At 39.2% G+C, this 12,175-nt stretch overlaps 2 long non-coding RNA genes across 2 annotated transcripts; one reads left to right on the top strand and one right to left on the bottom strand.

Annotated features, from left to right (window-relative positions):
• The first annotated feature begins 4 nt into the window (after positions 1 to 4).
• On the top strand, positions 5 to 2,322 carry LOC138191224 (uncharacterized). Its single transcript, XR_011177583.1, has 4 exons — positions 5 to 143; positions 585 to 669; positions 908 to 1,030; positions 1,225 to 2,322. It is a non-coding gene; the product is annotated as an uncharacterized lncRNA (long non-coding RNA).
• A 7,779-nt stretch (positions 2,323 to 10,101) lies between these two features.
• On the bottom strand, positions 10,102 to 12,175 carry LOC138191223 (uncharacterized). The gene is made up of 4 exons (XR_011177582.1): positions 12,077 to 12,175; positions 11,755 to 11,839; positions 11,394 to 11,516; positions 10,102 to 11,199 (listed from the first exon to the last, which is right to left on the bottom strand). It is a non-coding gene; the product is annotated as an uncharacterized lncRNA (long non-coding RNA).

The raw sequence follows: 12,175 nt of genomic DNA, 5'->3' as shown, positions 1-12,175 counted from the left end.
CCTGAAATGTTCCAATAGAGGTTTCTCTCTGCCAATAGTAGAGTTGAGAACTTATTGCAGAACATCAGGGGGTTACCGATTTCGACATGATTGCTGGTTGCATTTACCCCATTCACCTTCCGAGTAACACAGTCTTCGCAATGGTAAGTCCAAGCCAGTATTTGGCCTGTGTATACTTACCAGCTTGTCGGCGATTCAGGAAATTAATAATGAGAACAAATTTCTTCCAAAATTCATCGCAAAACAGTGATTTAATTAAAGTATAGGTACCCGAGAGGAGAATGTATACATGGATCACAAATAATAATAGATCAGATGTAATAATGATGCAGAGACCAAAAAGTATATATGTATATGCGGTCCACGTACGATACTAATATAAATGATCCATTTACGATTAATACGTGATGCATACTATAAATTTTATAATTTTCCAGAAGACAAACTAGATTATCTACAATAATCGGGTATAATACGAAAATAGAAGACTTATTCATTTCGAAATGGGATTCTTGTAATTATATTAATCCTTACACAATATATTTGATGTGTTCTTATACTGAAAATATTTATTACTATTCCAGGTATGACCCGAGGTGGTTAGCAGTAGTCGTTGGAGGTGGTTGGAGGTGGTCGCAGGTGGACGAGGAGGAGGAGGATTTGTGCTCGGTGAGTAAAACATGTTCATAATATTTGATGGCAATGCAGTTATATTTCATCCATAAGTTTTCAAACTTGCCATGTTTACAATAAATTATGTCAATTCATTTTTCGCGCAAGCACATATTCAGTAGCTTCGAAGGCGCTAATATAATTTATTACATATTGATTGATTAATTATTCATATTATTCGTTACACAATATTTTTAATGTGTTCTTATACTAAAAATATTTGTTACCATTCTAGGTATAACCCAAGGTGGTTATCGGTGGTTGATGGAGGTGGTTGGCGGTGGTCGAGCTGGACAAGGAGGAGGACGAGGAAGACGAGGAGAACAAGGTGGACGAGGAGGACGAGGATTTGTGCTCGGTGAGTAAAACAGTTTTACAATATTCAATGGCATTTGTAATTATATTTTATCTAAAATTTTGGAAACTTGTCACGTTTACAATAAATTATTTCAATTCATTTTTCGCGCAAGCACAAATTCAGTAGCTATAAATGCACTTATAAGATTTATTATATTATTAATTAATTGATTACTTATGTTAATTATGTTTCAGTTCTGTGCCCCACCTAGTGATCCGCTAGTACATATCCTCCGACGTGACATCGCTCTGCTACGTATGAAGAAGAAAAGATTTATTAAGATGCAAATTGCTCCTCTCTTCTTGCCATTGTGCTTTTAGCCATTGTTGTGCTGTGTGTTTAAAATTTAGGACAGTATGTAATATAGAATAACAGGTACAGCTACGAATATAGTACTACAATAAATCTTATAGAAATGAGCTCTCATTGAGATTTCTCTGTATTTATAACTCGACGCGAGAAGGCAAAAATCAATGTAATGCCATCTGTAAGGTAATTGGACTCGTATTTGCACTACGAGAACTCGTTGGGCATTTTGCGGTGAAATTTGAAAAAATTGTTGTACAAGAAATTAAATAACTATAAAAATGGATAAAAAATATTATCTCTAATAGTGAATGTAGCTAATACAGCTTTAACCGTATATTGATTATGTTAATGATCTATTGTGACAAGATCGGAATTAGATAAGCTCTCTAAATACTCTTTTCTAGACTATTAATTTATATCATGTATATGTAAATGTATATTTCTTCAGTTTATACAATCACTGCACTAGGATTACCCTTGCCATGTTTTATGGTGCGCTTGTGTAATTTGTATATTATTAACCTTACGTTTTACTCTATTTGCGACAAGTTGTGAGTGTTTCTAATTTCTTGGCAATTATTTATGTACATGTATGTGTATATATGTATATGTATACTTATGCATGCGTATATACATATATACACATATATAAAACTAGATTTTTACAATAAACACAGAGGTTTTAGTATATTCACATACGGATTTCTGTGTATAGGTATACTTGAACTAAAATATCCTTATCTCTAATACGGAGTTCTTCGTAATTCGCATTTGTTCTTGTAACCCAATGTCCTACATACGATGGCAAAAATCGAGATCCAACTTAACTGAGTCTCAAAGCCCTGTTGACATAAAAGCAGCTATTTGATAGAAATTATAGTTTGTAGTTTACACAGCCCATTGCATGATATTTCATTTTAAATACATATGTTTCAATGTATTTAGGAATAATTTATCAAATATACAGAGGTCATGTGCAAATAATAAATGAATTTAACAATAAATTTAAGCTTTGTTACTTCTTTTATTTTATTATGGATAATCAAAAACATTTCCGACTATTCGTGCTGTGGAAGCATGGGGATTAAACCAAATGTAGCAAAAGATTAGAAACAGTGTATGTAGAGTACGGGTATTTTTCTAATAATGCAAACACGTGCCGCTAGCTTAGTTTTGACATATCTAGAATACCACGCCTTGCGAATTAGCTTTCCAGACAGAGATGAATAAGCGATTTTAAGGACTGCATTCTCGTTGTTGAATACTCTATGCCTCATGGGAAAAGAAAATCTGTAACGACGAAATTGATGCACCGGATCATCGTCGACTTCAACTTTTGAAATGTCCTACCATTTCCGAACACCTCCAATCATCCTATTTACCTATATTACTAGATTAGCTATGATATGAAAAGAGAAGAATTATTCATTTTGAAATGGGATTCTATTCGACACGCGCTCGATGTATCCCATAACATTAATATTCAAAATTATTCCAACAACTTTTCATTTGCTCTCTCGATCTTGAATTTTCATAGGCATAGAATCGAAACGCTGTTTTAGCTGGTCGCAAGTGAAGTATCTGCGTTGGGTGGAGGAGCGGAATTGTGTTTCGAAAAGTATTCGGATGGAAAAAAATTCAGAGTACTAATTTTGAACGAGATGAAATGGATGCTTCGTATATGAGACAGTATTTAACGCTGCGTAGTGATTTAAAGACCTAAAAAGGTGATAGGGAGAGAAAGAACAAAGCTTCTTAACACTTCGAGTGTTTTTTAACACACATTTGAAAGATACGAGCAGAATTTTTCATCGCCAACTGTCGCAGAACGGCAGCGTTATTAGCCGACCCGTTCACTGAAGAATATATCTTCAGTCAACGGCTGACCATCGAAGGGCCTGGCCGCTTGAGTCTGGAATCGGCAGGAGAGATAAAGTGTGTATTTATTGTATGAAACGTGAAAACTAAAATCATTATACATCATATCATATCATCATACATCATACATCATACATCATACATCATACATCATACATCATACATCATACATCATACATCATACATCATACATCATACATCATACATCATACATCATCATACATAGTATGAAAGGTCGGCACTAAGTTTGAATTTTCGGATATTCGGAAAGTGACGTTACCAATCTCAAATCAGCTAGCCGAATTCCTCAGTCTGGAACGAACCGCGCAGTAGAGCGGACGGATGAGAGTCGCGCTCCGCAAATTTCGAGTACCGGGTTCTCAACCTCCCGGATCCCGCGCTTCGGCTCCGCTACGTATTTCGAGTACCGGGTTCTCAACCTCCCGGATCCCGCGCTTCGGGTCCGCTACGCGGTGAAACTCGACTTCCAGGACAAGCGCTCCGTAATTTCTTTACTCCAGGTCCGCTACCTGGTGAAACACGACTTTCAGGACACGCGCTCCGTAATTTTTGCGCTCAAGGTCCACTACCTGCAGGAACTCGACTTCCAGAACAAGCGCTCCGTAGTTTTGGCTGTCCAGGTACTTGACCTGATGACTTTTGACTTTCGGGAGTAATTTTGCGTAGTTCCGGCTGTACAGGTTCGTGACCTCGTGACTTTTGACCAAGCACTGTCTAGTTTCTGCGCGGGTCTGCTACGCGGTGAAACTCGACTTCCAGGATAAGCGCTCCGTGGTTCCTGGTTCATGTTTACAATAAATTATTTCAATTCGTTTTTCGCGCAAGCCCAACTTCGGTAGCTGTCGGTACGCTAATAAAATTTCTCGACTTCCAAAATAAGCGCTCCGTGGTTCCTGGTTCATGTTTACAATAAATTATTTCAATTCGTTTTTCGCGCAACCCCAAATTCGGTAGCTGTCGGTCCGCTAATAAAATTTCTCGACTTCCAGGATAAGCGCTCCGTGGTTCCTGGTTCATGTTTACAATAAATTATTTCAATTCGTTTTTCGCGCAAGCCCAAATTCGGTAGCTGTCGGTCCGCTAATAAAATTTCTCGACTTCCAGGATAAGCGCTCCGTGGTTCCTGGTTCATGTTTACAATAAATTATTTCAATTCGTTTTTCGCGCAAGCCCAAATTCGGTAGCTGTCGGTCCGCTAATAAAATTTCTCGACTTCCAGGATAAGCGCTCCGTGGTTCCTGGTTCATGTTTACAATAAATTATTTCAATTCGTTTTTCGCGCAAGCCCAAATTCGGTAGCTGTCGGTACGCTAATAAAATTTCTCGACTTCCAAAATAAGCGCTCCGTGGTTCCTGGTTCATGTTTACAATAAATTATTTCAATTCGTTTTTCGCGCAACCCCAAATTCGGTAGCTGTCGGTCCGCTAATAAAATTTCTCGACTTCCAGGATAAGCGCTCCGTGGTTCCTGGTTCATGTTTACAATAAATTATTTCAATTCGTTTTTCGCGCAAGCCCAAATTCGGTAGCTGTCGGTCCGCTAATAAAATTTCTCGACTTCCAGGATAAGCGCTCCGTGGTTCCTGGTTCATGTTTACAATAAATTATTTCAATTCGTTTTTCGCGCAAGCCCAAATTCAGTAGCTGTCGGTACGCTAATAAAATTTCTCGACTTCCAGGATAAGCGCTCCGTGGTTCCTGGTTCATGTTTACAATAAATTATTTCAATTCGTTTTTCGCGCAACCCCAAATTCGGTAGCTGTCGGTCCGCTAATAAAATTTCTCGACTTCCGGGATAAGCGCTCCGTGGTTCCTGGTTCATGTTTACAATAAATTATTTCAATTCGTTTTTCGCGCAAGCCCAAATTCGGTAGCTGTCGGTACGCTAATAAAATTTCTCGACTTCCAAAATAAGCGCTCCGTGGTTCCTGGTTCATGTTTACAATAAATTATTTCAATTCGTTTTTCGCGCAACCCCAAATTCGGTAGCTGTCGGTCCGCTAATAAAATTTCTCGACTTCCAGGATAAGCGCTCCGTGGTTCCTGGTTCATGTTTACAATAAATTATTTCAATTCGTTTTTCGCGCAAGCCCAAATTCGGTAGCTGTCGGTCCGCTAATAAAATTTCTCGACTTCCAGGATAAGCGCTCCGTGGTTCCTGGTTCATGTTTACAATAAATTATTTCAATTCGTTTTTCGCGCAAGCCCAAATTCGGTAGCTGTCGGTACGCTAATAAAATTTCTCGACTTCCAGGATAAGCGCTCCGTGGTTCCTGGTTCATGTTTACAATAAATTATTTCAATTCGATTTTCGCGCAACCCCAAATTCGGTAGCTGTCGGTCCGCTAATAAAATTTCTCGACTTCCGGGATAAGCGCTCCGTGGTTCCTGGTTCATGTTTACAATAAATTATTTCAATTCGTTTTTCGCGCAAGCCCAAATTCGGTAGCTGTCGGTACGCTAATAAAATTTCTATAACTTTATAATCTTCTCGTAATCTTTCTGGTAGATAATATCAATAAAAAAATTATATCAAACCTTACACATTATTTTTGATTTGTTCTTATGCTGAAAATATTTATTACTATACAAGGTATAACCTGAGGTGGTTGAAGGTGGTCGGAGGTGGACGAGGAGGAGGACGAGGAGGACGAGGATTTGTGCTGGGTGAGTAAAACACTTTTATAATATTTGATGGCAATTGTAATTATATTTCATCTGAAATATTACAAACTTGTCACGTTTACAATAAATTATTTCAATTCATTTTTCGTGCAAGCACATATTCAGTAACTATGAATAATCTTATACAATTTATTATATTATTAATTAATTAATTAATATTCTTATAATATTTGATGGCAATTGTAATTATATTTCATCTGAAATATTACAAACTTGTCACGTTCACAATAAATTATTTCAATTCATTTTTCGTGCAAGCACATATTCAGTAGCTATGAATAATCTTATACAATTTATTACATTATTAATTAATTGATTAATTACATTAATCCTTACACAATATTTTTGATGTGTTCCTATACTAAAAATATTCATTACTATTCCAGGTATTACCCGAGGTGGTCGGAGGTGGACGAGGAGGAGGACGAGCTGGACGAGGAGGAGGACCAGGTGGACGAGGAGGAGGACGAGGTGGACGAGGAGCAGGCGGGGTGGGTCGTGGGAGAGGACCTCTCCTCTCCTCAGAGGAGGGGAGGGGGAGGGGCAGGGAAGGGGAAGAGGTGGGCGGGGAGGGGGAAGGGAAGGGAAGGGAAGGGAAGGGAAGGGAAGGGGGAGGGGGAGGGGAGGGGGTGGGGGAGGGGGAGGGGAGGGCGGAAGGGAGGGAGGCGGGGAGGGGGTGGGGGGTGGGGGAGGGGGAGGGGAGGGCGGGAGGGAGGGAGGGAGGGTGGGGGGGTCGGGAGGGAGGGAGGGCGGGCGTGTAGGGGGCGGTACTGCTCTATTAACTCTAACGGGCTCGCATCGACATCCGTCCTCCACTCTCTCCCACCCTCCCACCCTCCCGCCCTCCCTCCCTCCCTCCCGACCCCCCACCCTCCCTCCCTCCCTCCCGCCCTCCCCTCCCCCTCCCCCACCCCCACCCCCCTCCCCGCCTCCCTCCCTTCCGCCCTCCCCTCCCCCTCCCCCACCCCCTCCCCTCACCCTCCCCCTTTCCCCTCCCCCTTCCCTTCCCTTCCCTTCCCTTCCCTTCCCTTCCCTTCCCCCTCCCCGCCCACCTCTTCCCCTTCCCTGCCCCTCCCCCTCCCCTCCTCTGAGGAGAGGAGAGGTCCTCTCCCACGACCCACCCCGCCTGCTCCTCGTCCACCTCGTCCTCCTCCTCGTCCACCTGGTCCTCCTCCTCGTCCAGCTCGTCCTCCTCCTCGTCCACCTCCGACCACCTCGGGTAATACCTGGAATAGTAATGAATATTTTTAGTATAGGAACACATCAAAAATATTGTGTAAGGATTAATGTAATTAATCAATTAATTAATAATGTAATAAATTGTATAAGATTATTCATAGCTACTGAATATGTGCTTGCACGAAAAATGAATTGAAATAATTTATTGTGAACGTGACAAGTTTGTAATATTTCAGATGAAATATAATTACAATTGCCATCAAATATTATAAGAATATTAATTAATTAATTAATAATATAATAAATTGTATAAGATTATTCATAGCTACTGAATATGTGCTTGCACGAAAAATGAATTGAAATAATTTATTGTAAACGTGACAAGTTTGTAATATTTCAGATGAAATATAATTACAATTGCCATCAAATATTATAAAAGTGTTTTACTCACCCAGCACAAATCCTCGTCCTCCTCGTCCTCCTCCTCGTCCACCTCCGACCACCTTCAACCACCTCAGGTTATACCTTGTATAGTAATAAATATTTTCAGCATAAGAACAAATCAAAAATAATGTGTAAGGTTTGATATAATTTTTTTATCGATATTATCTACCAGAAAGATTACGAGAAGATTATAAAGTTATAGAAATTTTATTAGCGTACCGACAGCTACCGAATTTGGGCTTGCGCGAAAAACGAATTGAAATAATTTATTGTAAACATGAACCAGGAACCACGGAGCGCTTATCCCGGAAGTCGAGAAATTTTATTAGCGGACCGACAGCTACCGAATTTGGGGTTGCGCGAAAATCGAATTGAAATAATTTATTGTAAACATGAACCAGGAACCACGGAGCGCTTATTTTGGAAGTCGAGAAATTTTATTAGCGTACCGACAGCTACCGAATTTGGGCTTGCGCGAAAAACGAATTGAAATAATTTATTGTAAACATGAACCAGGAACCACGGAGCGCTTATCCTGGAAGTCGAGAAATTTTATTAGCGGACCGACAGCTACCGAATTTGGGCTTGCGCGAAAAACGAATTGAAATAATTTATTGTAAACATGAACCAGGAACCACGGAGCGCTTATCCTGGAAGTCGAGAAATTTTATTAGCGGACCGACAGCTACCGAATTTGGGGTTGCGCGAAAAACGAATTGAAATAATTTATTGTAAACATGAACCAGGAACCACGGAGCGCTTATTTTGGAAGTCGAGAAATTTTATTAGCGTACCGACAGCTACCGAATTTGGGCTTGCGCGAAAAACGAATTGAAATAATTTATTGTAAACATGAACCAGGAACCACGGAGCGCTTATCCTGGAAGTCGAGTTTCACCGCGTAGCAGACCCGCGCAGAAACTAGACAGTGCTTGGTCAAAAGTCACGAGGTCACGAACCTGTACAGCCGGAACTACGCAAAATTACTCCCGAAAGTCAAAAGTCATCAGGTCAAGTACCTGGACAGCCAAAACTACGGAGCGCTTGTTCTGGAAGTCGAGTTCCTGCAGGTAGTGGACCTTGAGCGCAAAAATTACGGAGCGCGTGTCCTGAAAGTCGTGTTTCACCAGGTAGCGGACCTGGAGTAAAGAAATTACGGAGCGCTTGTCCTGGAAGTCGAGTTTCACCGCGTAGCGGACCCGAAGCGCGGGATCCGGGAGGTTGAGAACCCGGTACTCGAAATACGTAGCGGAGCCGAAGCGCGGGATCCGGGAGGTTGAGAACCCGGTACTCGAAATTTGCGGAGCGCGACTCTCATCCGTCCGCTCTACTGCGCGGTTCGTTCCAGACTGAGGAATTCGGCTAGCTGATTTGAGATTGGTAACGTCACTTTCCGAATATCCGAAAATTCAAACTTAGTGCCGACCTTTCATACTATGTATGATGATGTATGATGTATGATGTATGATGTATGATGTATGATGTATGATGTATGATGTATGATGTATGATGTATGATGTATGATGTATGATGTATGATGTATGATGATATGATATGATGTATAATGATTTTAGTTTTCACGTTTCATACAATAAATACACACTTTATCTCTCCTGCCGATTCCAGACTCAAGCGGCCAGGCCCTTCGATGGTCAGCCGTTGACTGAAGATATATTCTTCAGTGAACGGGTCGGCTAATAACGCTGCCGTTCTGCGACAGTTGGCGATGAAAAATTCTGCTCGTATCTTTCAAATGTGTGTTAAAAAACACTCGAAGTGTTAAGAAGCTTTGTTCTTTCTCTCCCTATCACCTTTTTAGGTCTTTAAATCACTACGCAGCGTTAAATACTGTCTCATATACGAAGCATCCATTTCATCTCGTTCAAAATTAGTACTCTGAATTTTTTTCCATCCGAATACTTTTCGAAACACAATTCCGCTCCTCCACCCAACGCAGATACTTCACTTGCGACCAGCTAAAACAGCGTTTCGATTCTATGCCTATGAAAATTCAAGATCGAGAGAGCAAATGAAAAGTTGTTGGAATAATTTTGAATATTAATGTTATGGGATACATCGAGCGCGTGTCGAATAGAATCCCATTTCAAAATGAATAATTCTTCTCTTTTCATATCATAGCTAATCTAGTAATATAGGTAAATAGGATGATTGGAGGTGTTCGGAAATGGTAGGACATTTCAAAAGTTGAAGTCGACGATGATCCGGTGCATCAATTTCGTCGTTACAGATTTTCTTTTCCCATGAGGCATAGAGTATTCAACAACGAGAATGCAGTCCTTAAAATCGCTTATTCATCTCTGTCTGGAAAGCTAATTCGCAAGGCGTGGTATTCTAGATATGTCAAAACTAAGCTAGCGGCACGTGTTTGCATTATTAGAAAAATACCCGTACTCTACATACACTGTTTCTAATCTTTTGCTACATTTGGTTTAATCCCCATGCTTCCACAGCACGAATAGTCGGAAATGTTTTTGATTATCCATAATAAAATAAAAGAAGTAACAAAGCTTAAATTTATTGTTAAATTCATTTATTATTTGCACATGACCTCTGTATATTTGATAAATTATTCCTAAATACATTGAAACATATGTATTTAAAATGAAATATCATGCAATGGGCTGTGTAAACTACAAACTATAATTTCTATCAAATAGCTGCTTTTATGTCAACAGGGCTTTGAGACTCAGTTAAGTTGGATCTCGATTTTTGCCATCGTATGTAGGACATTGGGTTACAAGAACAAATGCGAATTACGAAGAACTCCGTATTAGAGATAAGGATATTTTAGTTCAAGTATACCTATACACAGAAATCCGTATGTGAATATACTAAAACCTCTGTGTTTATTGTAAAAATCTAGTTTTATATATGTGTATATATGTATATACGCATGCATAAGTATACATATACATATATACACATACATGTACATAAATAATTGCCAAGAAATTAGAAACACTCACAACTTGTCGCAAATAGAGTAAAACGTAAGGTTAATAATATACAAATTACACAAGCGCACCATAAAACATGGCAAGGGTAATCCTAGTGCAGTGATTGTATAAACTGAAGAAATATACATTTACATATACATGATATAAATTAATAGTCTAGAAAAGAGTATTTAGAGAGCTTATCTAATTCCGATCTTGTCACAATAGATCATTAACATAATCAATATACGGTTAAAGCTGTATTAGCTACATTCACTATTAGAGATAATATTTTTTATCCATTTTTATAGTTATTTAATTTCTTGTACAACAATTTTTTCAAATTTCACCGCAAAATGCCCAACGAGTTCTCGTAGTGCAAATACGAGTCCAATTACCTTACAGATGGCATTACATTGATTTTTGCCTTCTCGCGTCGAGTTATAAATACAGAGAAATCTCAATGAGAGCTCATTTCTATAAGATTTATTGTAGTACTATATTCGTAGCTGTACCTGTTATTCTATATTACATACTGTCCTAAATTTTAAACACACAGCACAACAATGGCTAAAAGCACAATGGCAAGAAGAGAGGAGCAATTTGCATCTTAATAAATCTTTTCTTCTTCATACGTAGCAGAGCGATGTCACGTCGGAGGATATGTACTAGCGGATCACTAGGTGGGGCACAGAACTGAAACATAATTAACATAAGTAATCAATTAATTAATAATATAATAAATCTTATAAGTGCATTTATAGCTACTGAATTTGTGCTTGCGCGAAAAATGAATTGAAATAATTTATTGTAAACGTGACAAGTTTCCAAAATTTTAGATAAAATATAATTACAAATGCCATTGAATATTGTAAAACTGTTTTACTCACCGAGCACAAATCCTCGTCCTCCTCGTCCACCTTGTTCTCCTCGTCTTCCTCGTCCTCCTCCTTGTCCAGCTCGACCACCGCCAACCACCTCCATCAACCACCGATAACCACCTTGGGTTATACCTAGAATGGTAACAAATATTTTTAGTATAAGAACACATTAAAAATATTGTGTAACGAATAATATGAATAATTAATCAATCAATATGTAATAAATTATATTAGCGCCTTCGAAGCTACTGAATATGTGCTTGCGCGAAAAATGAATTGACATAATTTATTGTAAACATGGCAAGTTTGAAAACTTATGGATGAAATATAACTGCATTGCCATCAAATATTATGAACATGTTTTACTCACCGAGCACAAATCCTCCTCCTCCTCGTCCACCTGCGACCACCTCCAACCACCTCCAACGACTACTGCTAACCACCTCGGGTCATACCTGGAATAGTAATAAATATTTTCAGTATAAGAACACATCAAATATATTGTGTAAGGATTAATATAATTAATTAATTATTAATACGTAATAAATTTATCAGCGCATTTGAAGCAACTGAATATGTGCTTGCGCAAAAAATGAATTGAGATAATTGATTGTAAACATGACAAGTTTGAAAAATTTCAGACAAAATATCATTACAATTGCCATGAAATATTAAACAAACGTTAAACTCACCGAGCACAAATCCTTGTCCTTCTCGTCCTCCTCCTCGTCTACCTCCAACTACTTCCAACCACCGCCAACCACCTCGTCTTGTAACTCGAATACTGATAA

Source organism: Neodiprion pinetum, chromosome 7 (genome assembly GCF_021155775.2).
Source record: "Neodiprion pinetum isolate iyNeoPine1 chromosome 7, iyNeoPine1.2, whole genome shotgun sequence".
NCBI classification, from domain to species: domain Eukaryota; kingdom Metazoa; phylum Arthropoda; class Insecta; order Hymenoptera; family Diprionidae; genus Neodiprion; species Neodiprion pinetum.
The sequence above is the reverse complement of the archived record's forward strand: the minus strand, read 5'-3'. Positions and strand labels throughout refer to the sequence as shown.